Genomic DNA, 16,195 nt, shown 5'->3' with positions numbered 1-16,195 from the left:
ACCAATAAAAACCTCGGGCACTGAGTCTCTGATGAGCTTCCCTGGTAGAGAACATTTCACAAATTGTAGTCACAATACGATGCTGGGGAGTTAAACCTGTCCTGTGTGACTTGGTAGGGAGAAGACTCTGAGCAGCTCGTGCCTGGTTTCCTGTGGACTTCACTCCAGGCACCCGTTGCTGATTTTGCTGTAATGAATCAGAGCTATAAATAATACCACATGTGAGTCCTGTGCCTCATTCCAGCGGTCACTGACCCTGGGGGACCCCCAACACAGAGACCCTGAGCCAGAGCCACCTCCTCTGAAACTGTGAGATAACAATTGTTTTGTTATTTTAAGCCACTGAGTTTTAGAGTGGTTTTAATCCTCACAGCCGTAGATAAACTAATACCGGAAGCCAGTCATTTCTCTCTCCCCAGCATTTAGCTTAGTGCCTGGAACATAGGTGTTAGAGAAATATTTGTTGAGTGAATTGATATTTCTACCTTTGAAGAATTTTATAGCCCATCTGGCTGCTTTGCGGGAAACCGCGATCCTGGGTCGGTATAAGGAAGCAGGCTTCCCTTCCTGTTCCTTTGTCTGGAAGAACCAGTCCCAGAGGCAGCCGCCTGCCTTACAGTTGTCACTTCTGCCATCTTCCTTTCTGGATGACGTCCACATGTATGAGAAGTAGTGTGTGGCCGTCAGACCATGCTTCGTCTCTGTTCCTCACTTCTTAGTTCCCCTGATTTTTTTTCTCTCTCCTATGCCTTGGTGATGATAACTATTCTTACCATTGAAATAAAACCTTCCTTCTGAAAAATTAATTAACAAATGTTTCAGGGCCTTATAAGATACTAACATTTCTCTACTGAGCCTTGCCTGTTTATCATATTATTGCCTCCATAGAAGTTGAGACAAATGAACTTTTCTTGTTTCATATTGTCCCCTCCTCTGCACAGTATCTCAAAATAGACTTATATACGAAGATAGAAACCATAGCTTTGATGTGGGAGAAAAACCTAAAATATATACTAGAAGTAGACTTCCTTGAGGAGTTATTTACAGTTTCTTAGAGAAGTATTTTAATCAAAGGGTGTGTCTGTTCTCGTGTGTGGGTATGTGTGCGTGCACACACACACACACGCACACACACACACAACCGTATTGATTCCTGTGGTCATTATCAGAACGTTTCGCTCTTTTCAAATCTCCTTCAGTCTTAGCAGATGACCTTGATTCCTGTTTTCCTGATAATTTCAAGGTGATCTAGTAGGACCTCTCTCATGTGATCTCCTTTCCACCTAATTAGAAAACTTTCCTCCTCTTTTATCAAAAACTCGTCTATCCTTCTTTCAAAAGGTCCCCTCTCCAGCCCGTCCTCCCTCTTCTTGAACATGTCATCTGTTTTTCTGCTTTTCATGCCTGCATTTCTTCCTCTTTCTACCAGTTTCTATAAGGATGCTCAGGTTTCTCCAACACTAAATAGAACAGCCATCCTTTTCCTTAGACTTGCTTTCACTCGGAGCTGGACTTCTGTGCGTTTCCTTTACTCTCCTGCCATGCTTACGATCAGTCCCTTGTGCTGGCAGCCTTCAACTTCCTCATCACCCATCCCCTGCTTCCCACTTAAAACACTTTCCACTCTGAGATGCCCTTTCCACTCTGAAATGCCCTCCAAGGTATTTTAGTGACCAAGTCTGTTAACCCTCCACCCCCCCACCCCACGCAGATGGTTGACCTTTCTAAAGTATTTTTTTTATTTTACAGTTGTCAGCTTCTGCCGTCTTCCTTTTTGGATGAGGTCCATGTGTGTAAGAATTAGTGTGTGGCCATCAGGTTTTACCTCCACCTTTTTTGTCTCGGAGGCAGTTTTGTGAGTGGTAAAGAGCTTGGACCACAATTTGAATTGTGACTCAACCACTTACCAGCTGTGTGACTTTGGGCAGGTTTGTGAACCTGGGAATGTCTCATTTACCCTCATCTGTAAATTGAGGATAAAAGTAATACCCACATGGCTGTATCATTGTGAAGACTAAATGAGTTAGTACGTGGGAAATACTTAACAGTGCCTGGCATAGGGTTAGCAAACAAGAAACTTTAGCCTTTATTGCCAGCCGAGTCCCTTGTCGAGTAAGCGAGGTTAATCATCAAATAGCTCCTGTAAAATGAAGCGTGGATACGTTCTTCAGTAAGATGAATCATGTATTAAAGACTCTGTTTTACCAGTTTAAATGGCCAGGAGCCAAGAACACGGCAATCTCAACATGTGGGAGTTTATAGGGATAGTGTGTAATCTTGCACATTTAAAAGGTGAGTCGGAGCCCTTTTGTAGGCAGATTCCTACGGCGACAAATGAGGGGAGAATTAAAGCCTTCTTAGAAGAACTTTGTCATTGGTTTTGTGAACAGCATACTTAATTTACCCACACTTGATGAGGGCAGGGACGCGGCTGTTTCAGGTCACCGTTTGTATACCAGTCCTGCACTCGGCCATGGAAGGCACTCAGTAAATACTCGTGAACTAAATACACATTTGTGAACAAACATGTCTATGCTTTGTTGATTGTAAGTTGTACACATAATGCAGGCTTTGTGTGATGAACTGATGATGGACAAGGGAACTCTTGTCCACAGAGTGGGATGGGTCTTGCAGGCTTTTCTTCTGATTTTTATTGGACTTGAGGGTGAGCAGCTTCAGAAACCATGCAGGCAATGTTTGCTACTTGGACATGCCTCCCTCTAAGCCGATCAGGTTCTCTGATTCCTCTGCCATTCCCTCGTGGTGCCCTGCCCTTATCGCAGCTGCTGGATCTGATCTCACTGTGAAAATAGTGTTTCCTTTCTACTGACCCATGGGGTTCAGCGTTTGATTAACAAGTTTCCAAGTTCTGAGCCAAATCCACCCGGATGCTGCGAGGATCTGCGGTAATTTACAACCACTGCATGAGCCCTGTGTTGAATGGCACACTCTTTGTAAGGGTGTGGTGTCATTTTTAATGCTGGTTCCAACATCGCTCCTAGCTGTGCGGTGTGTTGACTCCCATACTAGATGACATTGACAGTCAGGAGAGGAGTGACTTTAGTTGCCGCTGCTGAATTAAAGAAAAATCAGAGTTACAGTATAAATGGATTTTGCTCTCTTCAAACTAGTGACCTTGGGATAGATGTAATCCTTCGATGCTTCCATCGATGTTGCTATGGCCCCAAACATTTCTGGAATCCTTTTTTTAAGTTGTCTTCTGAGCCTATGGCATATTCTTGGGAATATTTTCAAGTCTGACAAATATTCATTCTTTGTAGGAGGCTTTGGTTTTTGGAAAAGGGAAAGAATCACTGGCATTGAGTCCAGCAGCTGAGGTGGGTGATGGGACCAGGGAGCACTGGTCCTGTCCAAGGCAACGTAGGATTTTAGACGTCTTTTCATTATGTCATAAGACTGGTATGTTTTTTGTTCTGAACAGTGTTTCTTTTAAAAATAATGTTTCAAATTATAAACATATCAAGCCTGTAGAACACTATGGGACTCTGTATGACAGACAGGTGTATTTCCAGCACTGATGTTTAAATGGATGCGAATTAGTTTGTGTAATGAAGACTATGGTGTGAGCTTAGGCTTAAACGATGCAGGTTAAACATTAACCAGCTCAGACCACAAACCAGATGTGAAGATGATCCCAGCTGTGCCTGGGTCAGTGTTGCACTGGAAGAAAGGAATCCAGGTGACTGAGTTTGCATTCTCTGGCTCAGCAGGGAGTTTTTTTTTTTTAAGACTTGTATGCCTCCCAAACAAGCTGGGCATAAATTTAATTCTTCATTAAAATACGGGCAAAAGAAGATGGCGGAAGAGTAAGACGCGGAGATCACGTTCCTCCCCACAGATACACCAGAAATACATCTACGCATGGAACAACTCCTACAGAGCATCTACTGAACGCTGGCAGAAGACCTCAGACCTCCCAAAAGGCAAGAAACCCCCCACGTACCTGGGTAGGGCAAAAGAAAAAACTAAACAGAGACAAAAGGATAGGGACGGGTCCTGCACCAGCGGGAGAGAGCTGTGAAGGAGGAAAAGTGTCCACACACTAGGAAGCCCCTTCGCGGGTGGAGGCTTCGGGAGGCGGAGTGGGGGAGCTTGGGAGCCGCGGAGGAGAGCCCAGCAACAGGGGTGCGGAGGACAAAGCGGACAGATTCCAGCGCAGAGGATCGGGCCGACCGGAACTCGCCAGCCGAGAGGCTTGTCTGCTCGCCCGCCGGGGCGGGCGGGACTGGGAGCTGAGGCTCCGGCTTTTGTCGGAGCGCCGGGAGAGGACTGAGGTTGGCGGCGTGAACACAGCCTGCAGGGCGTTAGTGCACCGCGGCTGGCCGGGAGAGAGTCCGGGGAGAAGTCTGGACCTGCAGAAGAGGCAAGAGACTTTTACGTCCCTCTTTGTTTCCTGGTGCACGAGGAGAGGGGATTAAGAACGCTGCTTGAGAGAGCTCCAGGGACGGGCGCGAGCCGCGGCTAAAAGTGCGGAGCCCAGAGACAGACATGAGACGCTAGGGCCGCTGCTGCCGCCACCGGGAGGCCTGTGTGCGAACACAGGTCACTAGCCACACGCCCTTCCGGGGAACCTGTGCAGCCCGCCACTGCCAGGGTCCCGGGATCCAGGGACAACTCCCCCGGGAGAACGCACAGGCGCGCCTCAGGCTGCAACTTCTCGCCGGCCTCTGCCGCCGCAGGCCCGCCCCACACTCCGTGCCCCTCCCTACCCCCGGGCCTGAGTGAGCCAGAGCCTCCGAATCAGCGGCTCCTTTAACCCCGTCCTGTCTGAGCAAAGAACAGACGCCCTCCGGCGACCTACACGCACAGGCGGGGCTAAATCCAAAGCTGAGCCCCTGGGAGCTGTGAGAACAAAGAAGAGAAAGGGAAATCTCTCCCAGCAGCATCAGAAGCAGCGGATTAAAGCTCCACAATCAACTTGATGTACCCTGCATCTGTGGAATACCTGAATAGACAACCAATCATCCCAAATTAAGGAGCCCTGTGGATGAAAGGCTCTTGGTGCTGCAGCCAGGAGTCAGTGCTGTGCCTCTGAGGTGGGAGAGCCAACTTCAGGACACTGATCCACAAGAGACCTCCCAGCTGCACATAATATCAAACAGCAAAAATTTCCGAGAGATCTCCATCTCAACGCCAGCACCCAGCTTCACTCAACGACCAGCAAGCTACAGTGCTGGACATCCTATGCCAAACAACTAGCAAGACAGGAACACAACCCCACCCATTAGCAGAGAGGCGGCCCAAAATCATAATAAGTCTACAGACACCCCAAAACACACCACCAGACGTGGACCTGCCCACCAGAAAGACAAGATCTAGCCTCATCCACCAGAACACAGGCACTAGTACCCTCCACCAGGAAGCCTACACAACCCACTGAACCAACCTTAGCCACTGGGGACAGACACAAAAAACAACAGGAACTACGAACCTTCAGCCTGCAAAAAAGGAGACCCCAAACACAGTAAGATAAGCAAAATGAAAAGACAGAAAAACACACCGCAGATGAAGGAGCAAGATAAAAACCCATCAGACCTAACAAATGAAGAGGAAATAGGCAGTCTACCTGAAAAAGAATTCAGAATAATGATAGTAAGGTTGATCCGAAATCTTGGAGATAGAATGGACAATAGAATGGACAAAATGCTAGAATCAGTTAACAAGGACCTAGAAGAACTAAAGATGAAACAAGCAACGATGAACAACACAATAAATGAAATTAAAAGTACTCTAGATGGGATCAATAGCAGAATAACTGAGGCAGAAGAACGGATAAGTGACCTGGAAGATAAAATAGTGGAAATAACTACTGCAGAGCAGAATAAAGAAAAAAGAATGAAAAGAACTGAGGACAGTCTCAGAGACCTCTGGGACAACATTAAACGTACCAACATTCGAATTATAGGGGTTCCAGAAGAAGAAGAGAAAAAGAAAGGGACTGAGAAAATATTTGAAGAGATTATAGTTGAAAACTTCCCTAATATGGGAAAGGAAATAGTTAATCAAGTCCAGGAAGCACAGAGAGTCCCATACAGGATAAATCCAAGGAGAAATACGCCAAGACACATATTAATCAAACTGTCAAAAATTAAATACAAAGAAAACATATTAAAAGCAGCAAGGGAAAAACAACAAATAACACACAAGGGAATCCCCATAAGGTTAACAGCTGATCTTTCAGCAGAAACTCTGCAAGCCAGAAGGGAGTGGCAGGACATATTGAAAGTGTTGAAGGAGAAAAACCTGCAACCAAGATTACTCTACCCAGCAAGGATCTCATTCAGATTTGATGGAGAAATTAAAACCTTTAGAGACAAGCAAAAGCTGAGAGAGTTCAGCACCACCAAACCAGCTCTACAACAACTGCTAAAGGAACTTCTCTAGGCAAGAAACACAAAAGAAGGAAAAGACCTACAATAACAAACCCAAAACAATTAAGAAAATGGGAATGGGAACACACATATCGATAATTACCTTAAATGTAAATGGACTAAATGCTCCCACCAAAAGACACAGATTGGCTGAATGGATACAAAAACAAGACCCATATATTTGCTGTCTACAAGAGACCCGTATGCTAACACATATATATGGAATTTAAGAAAAAAAAAAATGTCATGAAAAACCTAGGGGTGAAACAGGAATAAAGACACAGACTTACTAGAGAATGGACTTGAGGCTATGGGGAGGGGGAAGGGTAAACGGTGACAAAGCAATAAAGAGGCATGGACATGTATACACTACCAAACGTAAGGTAGATAGCTAGTGGGAAGCAGCCGCATAGCACAGGGAGATCAGCTCGGTGCTGTGTGACCGCCTGGAGGGGTGGGATAGGGAGGGTGGGAGGGAGGGTGACGCAAGCGGGAAGAGATATGGGAACATATGTATATATATAACTGATTCATTTTGTTGTGAAGCTGAAACTAACATACCATTGTAAAGCAATTATGCTCCAATAAAGATGTTTAAAAAAAAAAAAATACGGGCAAAAAACTCAATTTTTACCTAATTTCCAAATTATATAGAAAATTTTAGATATTCATATTTGTGATCGGATGCTATTTGCTATTTGTTGGCATGTGTTCTTTCTTCTTTCTCCAAAAAAATACATTTTAGGTATTCCTAAAACCCTACCCTGCCCCATGCCCATCTGCACCCACCCTCCCTCTGTAGTCACACCTCTGCCAATCCCAGGTGTGTCTAGGCCTTTTGGAGGGAGTGTTTTAAAATGGACATGAATTGTATTATACTGTATGTTTCCCTCCGACCTTGTTTTGGAGATTTATCCATGTCGATTTGTTTAACTGCTCTATGTATTTCACCTTCAGAATTGTTTTGGCCATACCAGGCTCTTTACACTTTAAAATATGTTTCAGGAATGTGCAGCCCTGTTTTGCTTTGTTGGAATTACTCAGACGTTTTACAGATACATTATGAAAATTTGTCTTCTTATGATAATGGGTCTTCTCACCCACAAACATGTTATACTGTGTTTATTTAGTTCTTTTTTAATGTCCTTCAATAGAATTTCCCAATTTTTGGTATACTTTTCTTACCTATCTTTATTGAGGGAATTCTTAAGTATCCCATACCCTGTATTTCTGTTGCTTTTTTTCTTTTTTAACTGCACCAAAGGCATATCCTAGCTTTATTAAAGAGTCCGTGCCGCAGTCAGTATAAAAACACAAAAACTCCCATCAGTTTAATAATAATAAAAAACCCCCAAAATGGAAAACTGAGAGGGCAGGGAAGAGGCCCCTGGGCCAGGGGCATGGGGAGCTGTGCTCATGGCAGCAGGCCTGGCTGCAGGGCCCCCCGGTATTGCTGTTGTTACGAGGTTGGGGGTCAGCGATTGTCTTGTGGGAGCCATCGTTCACCTGGGTCGAGGACCCTTACTTCTTCTGGGGTGCGCTCAGCTTCTGCATGCCCTGAATCTTGTCCAGCAGGCCAGAGATGAAGACCTCGGTGGGTTTGTAACAGTCCACCAGCGGCTCCTTGACCCTGGCAGCTCGGGTGTCATCGCCCTCCACGTCCAGGAGTTATCCACATCAGTCTCCAGCTCCAGGATCTCCTCTTGCTGGCAGGCGAATGAGCTGCTCCAGGATCCGCTGCTCCAGGATCCACTCCTCCAGGTTGAGGCGCTTCCGTAGCTCCTTGCGTTCCTACTTGACCGTGACCTTCCCTTGGCGCCTCATTGGGCCCTCATCGTCTGTGGTGCCCGGGCCCTCGCCTGCGGCCCCAAGGGGTCTCCGAAAGTAGACGCTGGGCCCTGGGCCGCCACTGCCCGGTCCAGGGGCCGGAACAGCCAACGCCGCGCCCCCGTCGGGGCCACTGTCAGCCCTGGCTGCCGCTGGGGCCATGTGTGTGCGTCGGTCCCCTTCCTGCGCCGCCACCTCCAGGAGGGCCGCCGGCTGGCCACAGGCTGCTGGCTCGGCTTAGCCCGTAAGCTCGGCTCAGCCTGGCTCCGCGGAGAGGGCGGCGGAGGGGGCACCCGGGACCAGCTGCAGCGTGCGGAGCCCCCGGGCCGGCCCTGGCCTGGTCACACCCCCTGTGTTTGTACTGTTAATGGCATCTTTTTATTATGTTTTCCTGTTGTTGCTAGTGCATAGGAACATTACTTGTTTTTGTATATCTTGCTGAACTCTCATTTATTTTCATGGTTTATCTCTAGATAGTCTTGCATTTCCTATGCATATGGATATATAACTTTTTGATAATGACAGATTTTTTTTTTAAGTTTGTGTGACTAAAGGCAAACCATTCTTCTACTGACAACACATGCGTGGATTTTCCACACATTTCAATTTTCTGTGGACCAACTGGATGGCCTACAATTTAATTCAATTCTGGCATTATCAACCTGGAGTTAGCACAGACCCCTCAAGACTGCCCCCTCTTCAGATGCCAATCACAAGTCTGGGCTTCCCGTGCTTTTGACTAGTAGGTTCCCATGACCCCCTCCTGAGTTCAGTAATTTGCTAGAATGGTGCGCAGATCTCAGGAAAGCACTGTACTTACTATCACTGGTTTATTATAGGGATACAACTTAGGAACAGCCAAATGGAAGAGATGTATAGGGCAAGATATGGGGGGAGGGGGACACGGGGCTTCCATGCCCTCTCCAGGCACGCCACCCTCGCAGCACCTCCACGTGGTCACCTACCCAGAAGCTCTCCAAACCCTGTCCTTTATGGTTTTTATGGAGGTTTCATTACATAGGCATGATTGATTAAATTCTTGGCCATTGGTGATTGAACTCAATCTCCAGCCCCTCTCCCCTCTCCTCTGGTAACCAGCTTCATCTGCCAGGAGTCACCTCATTAGCATAAATTCACCTGTGGTTAAAAGGGACTTATGAATAGCAAAAGACACTCGTCTCACCCCTATCACTCAGGAAATTCCAGGGGTTTTAGGAGGTCTGTGCTAGGAACCCGGGATGAAGACCAGATACATGTATTTTATTATATCACAGTAACTTTCACTTATTTTTCTTGAATTAATGTATTGGCTTGGACTTCCACTCTAATACCTGTTTTTGTAAATAGAGTTTTATTGAAACACAGCCACACTCTTATTGTCTCTGGTTCCTTTTGCATTACAACAGCAGAGTTGACTACTTGGAACAGAGACTTTCTAGTTTGCAAAGCCTAAAGTACTTGCTATCAGGCCCTTTACAGAAAGTTTGTGAACCCCCTCATCAGTGTTGAACACAGGAAGTGATAGTAACCTTTCTTGTCTCATTACTGACTTTAAAAGGAGAGCTTATAGTGCTGTGCCATTAAGAATGATGCTATCCATGGGCTGGTTAGCGTGTGCCCTTTATTGGGTTAAGAAAATGTCTTTCTAGTCTTAGATTTGTAAGAAAGGTTTTCTTGTTTGCCGAATTTTGTTGTTTTTAAGAAATCATAAATTAATGTTGAGTTTTATCAAATGTGTTTTTTGCATCTGTGATTGGTTTTTCTCTCCTTTTAAACATACCTAATTATATTCTCTTTCAGAGTTTTCTATTATTTCCAGTTCTTAGGGGCTGGAATCCTCTGGTTCACTGTGCTTTTATCACTTGTGAGCTTCCTGGGTCTGACTTTTCTAATTGTCTGTAGCATGGGTTGTGGGAGTTTTGCTCTCATTTTTCCCATGCCCATCGTTGGCCCAGGACCAATTTTTATGCTAATTTCTTAGGTTGAGCATTTCCAGACTGTAGCCTAAATTTGTACCCCAAATGCTCCAGAGGTAGAGGTATGAGGTTCAAATTTTGCAGGAAGCTTTTAGTTCTCCTCTCCTGAAGCCAGAGATAGACAAGCTAGCTGAGCTGGTAGGGAAATACTTTTCAGCCCATTTTTCCTGGGGTCGCAGCTCTTTGCAGGGCCTCGCTTTGGGCAGCACCCTCCTCTCTCGGGCAGGACTCAAGGGCTTAGCCTCCTGTTCCCATGTGCTAGTTGACATCTACACCCTTACTTCCCCTGGATCAATGATTATTCTATTCCTTCCTCTGCCCTGTGGTCCCCCTCAGCCCCAGGAGTGGCTGCCCAGTTGATTCCTCTGCTTACTTCTGGTTTTCAGTTGAGGCTTTGTTTGTGGCACCTGGTAATTTCCTATTCTTTATTGCAGGTTCAAGTATGCATTTAAAAAATTATTGTATCTGAATTTTTTGATAATGGCCATTCTGACTGGTGTGAGATGTTATCTCATTGTAGTTTTGATTTGCATTTCTTTAATGATTAATGATGTTGAGCATTCCTTCATGTGTTTGCTGGCAGTCTGTATATCTTCTTTGGAGAAATGTCTATTTAGGTCTTCTGCCCATTTTTGGATTGGGTTGTTTGTTTTTCTCATATTGAGCTGCATGAGCTGCTTGTAAATCTTGGAGATTAATCCTTTGTCAGTTGCTTCATTTGCAAATATTTTCTCCCATTCTGAGGGTTGTCTTTTGGTCTTGTTTATGGTTTCCTTTGCTGTGCAAAAGCTTTGAAGTTTCATTAGGTCCCATTTGTTTATTTTTGTTTTTATTTCCATTTCTCTAGGAGGTGGGTCAAAAAGGATCTTACTGTGATTTATGTCATAGAGTGTTCTGCCTATGTTTTCCTCTAAGAGTTCGATAGTGTCTGGCCTTACATTTAGGTCTTTAATCCATTTTGAGTTTATTTTTGTGTATGGCGTTAGGGAGTGTTCTAATTTCATTCTTTTACATGTAGCTGTCCAGTTTTCCCAGCACCACTTATTGAAGAGGCTGTCTTTTCTCCACTGTATATTCTTGCCTCCTTTATCAAAGATAAGGTGACCATATGTGCGTGGGTTTATCTCTGGGCTATCTGTCCTGTTCCATTGATATATATTTCTATTTTTGTGCCAGTCCCATACTGTCTTGATTACTGTAGCTTTGTAGTATAGTCTGAAGTCAGGGAGCCTGATTCCTCCAGCTCCATTTTTCATTCTCAAGATTGCTTTGGCTATTCAGGGTCTTTTGTGTTTCCATACAAATTGTGAAATTTTTTGTTCTAGTTCTGTGAAAAATGCCAGTGGTAGTTTGATAGGGATTGCATTGAATCTGTAGATTGCTTTGGGTAGTATAGTCATTTTCACAATGTTGATTCTTCCAATCCAAGAACATGGTATATCTCTCCATCTATTTGTATCATCTTTAAATTTCTTTCATCACTACTGGGCATATACCCTAAGAAAACCATAATTCAAAAAGAGTCATGTACCAAAATGTTCACTGCAGCTCTATTTACAATAGCCAGGACATGGAAGCAACCTAAGTGTCCGTCATCGGATGAATGGATAAAGAAGATGTGGCACATATATACAATGGAATATTACTCAGCCATAAAAAGAAACGAAATTGAGATATTTGTACTGAGGTGGATGGACCTAGAGTCTGTCATACAGAGTGAAGTAAGTCAGAAAGAGAAAAACAAATACTGTATGCTAACACATATATATGGAATTTAAGAAAAAAAAATGTCATGAAGAACCTAGGGGTAAGACAGGAATAAAGACACAGACCTCCTAGAGGATGGACTTGAGGATATGGGGAGGGGGAAGGGTAAGCTGTGACAAAGTGAGAGAGTGGCATGGACATATATACACTACCAAATGTAAAATAGATAGCTAATGGGAAGCAGCTGCATAGCACAGGGAGATCAGCTAGGTGGTTTGTGACCACCTAGAAGGGTGGGATAGGGAGGGTGGGAGGGAGGGAGACACAAGAGGGAAGAGATATGGAAACATATGAATATGTATAACTAATTAACTTTGTTATAAAGCAGAAACTAACACACCATTGTAAAGCAATTATACTCCAGTAAAGATGTTAAAAAAAATAAACGGCATTAATGATGACAATAATAGTTACTCAAAAAAAATTATTGTATCTGATATTTCTAGGTGCTTATAGCAGGAATGTTTGGATGTGTATGTCATCTTAGCTCAACATCTTGCTGAAATGAGAGATCGCCATTTAAATGCAATTTCAGGATTCAACACCCAAAATCAAAACAAAACCCAGTAAAACAAAAAGCAAAACCCCAAATCGGATCCCTAAACGAACTAATCATGAGCTAGGCAGCATGCAGAGTCCTCTGATATTAGCTCATGTAATTCTTACGAAGACCCCATAACTCTTTGCCAATGGAGAACTTGAGTAACTGGCCTAGCAGTTTGTCAGGGGCAGAGCCAGGCAAGGAACTTAGCTTTATCTGACATTCCCTCCTCTTAAGTGGTCTGAACATCAGTAACACTAAGTATGAAGTGTGCCCGTTCTCAAGGTGACTAATGTGAAGGTCAATGCTATTTTCCATCTCATATAATATATTCCTAATATATTTACACAGTTATCTCACCTGGTAATCCAGAATAGAATCGTGATTGTGTTTGTCTATGAGAATTTGCAGTTTGGGGTGAGTTTAAATTAAAGAAAAATCTGAAAAGCAGTTGCCTAGGGGCTATTAATAGTTGCAAAAAGGAGCATGAGTGCACTTCCTTCTGAGCACAGTAGAGCTCCAGGGAATTAATAGCGACCCAGTGTTTTCCATGTTGACTTTCGAGAAATGTACCTTACTCCCAGTCTGCTGAAACATGTTTTAAGGATGTATTGTCATGCATGTAGTTTCTGGAAGGCCACAGACAAGTGAATTTTTATATCTCCTCTTGGTTCATTTGCTCATCCTCTGAAATCAAGGCCTCTGCAAAGAAGGAGTCAGTGGTCGTTATAGTTTGTGATTAGGAGTTGCAGGTGGCTGACGTTTTAGTCTCAGTTAATGGCTGAGGATGGACCCCAGGGCACTTCACCTTGTTTACAATCTAATTTAGCAGCACAATCTTTATTTGAGTTGAAAAGTAGCCTTAGGGATTTTTGCTTGGTGCTTGCACGAGCATTCTGGAACGCTGTATGTTACCTGATGCTACCTGAGAGGAGGTGCTTGGGCAGTCATGGCGTCTCTGAGCCCTCATCTACATGGGGGAGGTTGAGAAGTGGCAGAAGTTCTGTTCTACCAGCAACATAGACCTGTCTCACTATGAAGTTGTGTTAATGGCTTTGCCAAGAATTTTCCCAGTGCACGGTAGGCATATTTGCTGGAGGAGCTGATCTTGCAGTCCCTGTATATCTGGAGCAGTCAGTTATGAATCTGCTAATTAGCTTGATGTTTGGTCTCCCAGCTAAGTGAGCTCTTGTGAACTCTGCCAGAATCTGGATTTGCAAATGATCTGACGAGAGGAAAGGGAAAGATTGGGCCAAAGAGGCCATTACAAGTTAATTTCATATTTCAGAAGTTTACTCAGCCCTAGCGCCTGCCTCTTCTGTTGCCACAAAATACCCATTCTTCCCCTTTCATAGCTGCTGACCCGTCTGTGGGTGAAGTGGTTTTGCCTCCCTCTTTTTGTTTTCAGGATTAGCGCTTGAAAAAGCCTCTGGCCACATGGTGCAAGGTGTGGCCCTCCCCAGGGGCACATCTCACCTCTCTTCCCTGCCTTAAAAGGAGGCCCAAATTTCTAATCTTGGAGAGTCTGTTAATTCTTCCTTTTCCTGGTGAGTACGTGGGAGTGTTCCAGGTTCAGCACTTCCCATCTGCCTTCCTCTTTACAATTTTTTGAGATATTCACCAATAAATGCTAATATTACCTGAACATGTTTTATATGCGAGACACTTTTAAAAGCACTTGAATAACAACACTAATATTACTGACCGTCTACTGTATGCCAGGCGCTGCCCTAGGCACCGAGGATGTGGAGCAAGCAAAACAAAGGTCGTCCCTCCTGGAGCACATGTTTTATTAGGCAGACAGCCAGACAGTACAACCCATCAGTAAACAAACATATACTATGTCAGATAGTTACACACGTGCTCTGAAGGAGAAGCGTGTAGGAGCTGGCCAGGGAAAGCCTCTCTGACGGGGGGAGAACAGAGTCTCCAAGGAAATGAAGGAATAAGCCCACTGGGCCTCAGATCTTCTCCTCCCCAGGTCTTGCTGACTCAGACAGAGCCAGTGGCATGGGGAGCCCCTCCCTCCCTTCTCTGCTCTCTGCTCATGGCACCACTTTCTCCCAGACCGCAGCCTCTAGGCCTGAGTCCCCACCCTTCCCTCCTCTTTCCTCAACCAATCGCCAGGCCTCATTGACTTTCTTTGGAAATCTGTGTGGCATCCCTTCCACTGCCTTTGTGAAAAGGAAACCCCTGCCAGCTGAGCGCTTTGCTGGTCTGTTTTAGAATGACTGTAAAGGCCTCCTAAGTGTTCTCTCTGGGCTGCTAGCCTCTCTTCTCACCCATCTGTCACCGCCCAAGTGCTGGCACATACACGCCATCGTTTGAGTGCTTATTCCAGGCGGGGCACTGGATCCCCATAGGAGCTTTATTATTATTATTATCATCCCCATTTTACAGGTGAGGAAACAGACTCCCTCAAGGTCACTCACTGATCCAATAAGTGGTTAAGTCAGAATTTGAACTCAGGTCCCACTGAATCCACAGGCCTCTTCTAGCCAGGAGCCCAAGCTGCCTCTACCCTGCCCTTGTGTGTATCAAGACCCTGCTTTGATTGCTCCTTTGCTCAGAAATCTTTCATGCTTACCATCATCTGTGGGGGAAAGTCCAACCATTTTGAAATAGTTTTCAAAGCCTTTCATAACTGGACCACGCTTCACCTGTCTTCCCGTTTTATATCTGAGTTCTCTCCTGTGACAACCTCTTCCGGGCACACACAGATGTGTCCTGTTGGCAAACACGGCTACCCCTGTGCTCACAGGTGGGTGCTTTTTCACTCCCTCTGTGTTAACTACTCTCCACGCCCCAGCTCAGACTGCATCCTCTCTTACCTTCATTTGTGTCCATCTTTACCTCCAGCCTCCACCTAGTTAGGAGTGTCCTGCCTGTCTTAAGCCGATCCTGATGTCATAGGATGCACTGGGCCATCCTTTGAGCACCTGTAGCTCTCTTAGTTCTGATCCCCAACTGGCCATTCCCGTTGATTTCCTTAGTACTTTCCCACATGTGATCCTAAAATATTGAGAAAACTTATATGTCCAAAATGAGTATAACTTTCTAAGTAAGAGTCTTGGAAGATACATACTTGTTTCACTAAACCTTCTCAGAGCTCAAAACACATTTGGAGGAGCCCCCTTTGCTAAACTGCCTTACAGCTACCCAAGAAAGCCAATTTCCTTCTTTAATAACTGTGACTCATTTTTGGACCCATGATGACACGAGTCCAGTTCACTCACCCATCTGAATCATCAGTAGGGACTCCATTTAAAATTAGACAATTTTCCTAAACCAAATCCATCCTCAAGAGATTAAAAGTAGATATTCACTAGAATGTGCCCTGGGAAATTCTGAAATAAGAGTTCTGAAAATGTTGGTTTAAAATGTCAGGGGCTGAAACTAGGAGAAAAGCAGGACTGGAATGTTCCTCTTATTTCTTAATTCATTGTCTCTCACTTACCTGCTTCTTAGTGGAAGAAAAGGCAGAAAAGGAAGCATGGGAAGGAAAAGGGGAGCTAATCAGAGGCAGTTGGAATCACAGGAAACAGTTAAAACTCACAAAAAAGGAACAAAATTTTCTCCTGAATCCAAGCCTTCCTTAGGGGAGGATGGAGCAGGAAATTTCATTCTGAAAATGGAATGAGAGCTGGTCTGGTGCAATTGGAAAGATGGGTATAGAGGTAGGAGGAATGAGG

At 44.7% G+C, this 16,195-nt stretch overlaps 1 protein-coding gene and 1 pseudogene across 2 annotated transcripts in view; one reads left to right on the top strand and one right to left on the bottom strand.

The window, feature by feature from the left end:
- Positions 1-16,195, top strand: part of RGS6 (regulator of G protein signaling 6) — a 574,818-nt gene that overhangs the window by 74,802 nt on the left and 483,821 nt on the right. The window lies entirely within an intron of this gene.
- Positions 7,889-8,381, bottom strand: LOC309818479 (protein phosphatase 1 regulatory subunit 14B-like; annotated as a pseudogene). Its single transcript has one exon. The product of its transcript is annotated as a protein phosphatase 1 regulatory subunit 14B-like (transcript).

The sequence above is a fragment of the Grampus griseus genome (genome assembly GCF_964374135.1).
Source record: "Grampus griseus genome assembly, chromosome: 2".
In the NCBI taxonomy this organism is placed as follows: Eukaryota; Metazoa; Chordata; class Mammalia; order Artiodactyla; family Delphinidae; genus Grampus; species Grampus griseus.
The sequence above is the reverse complement of the archived record's forward strand: the minus strand, read 5'-3'. Positions and strand labels throughout refer to the sequence as shown.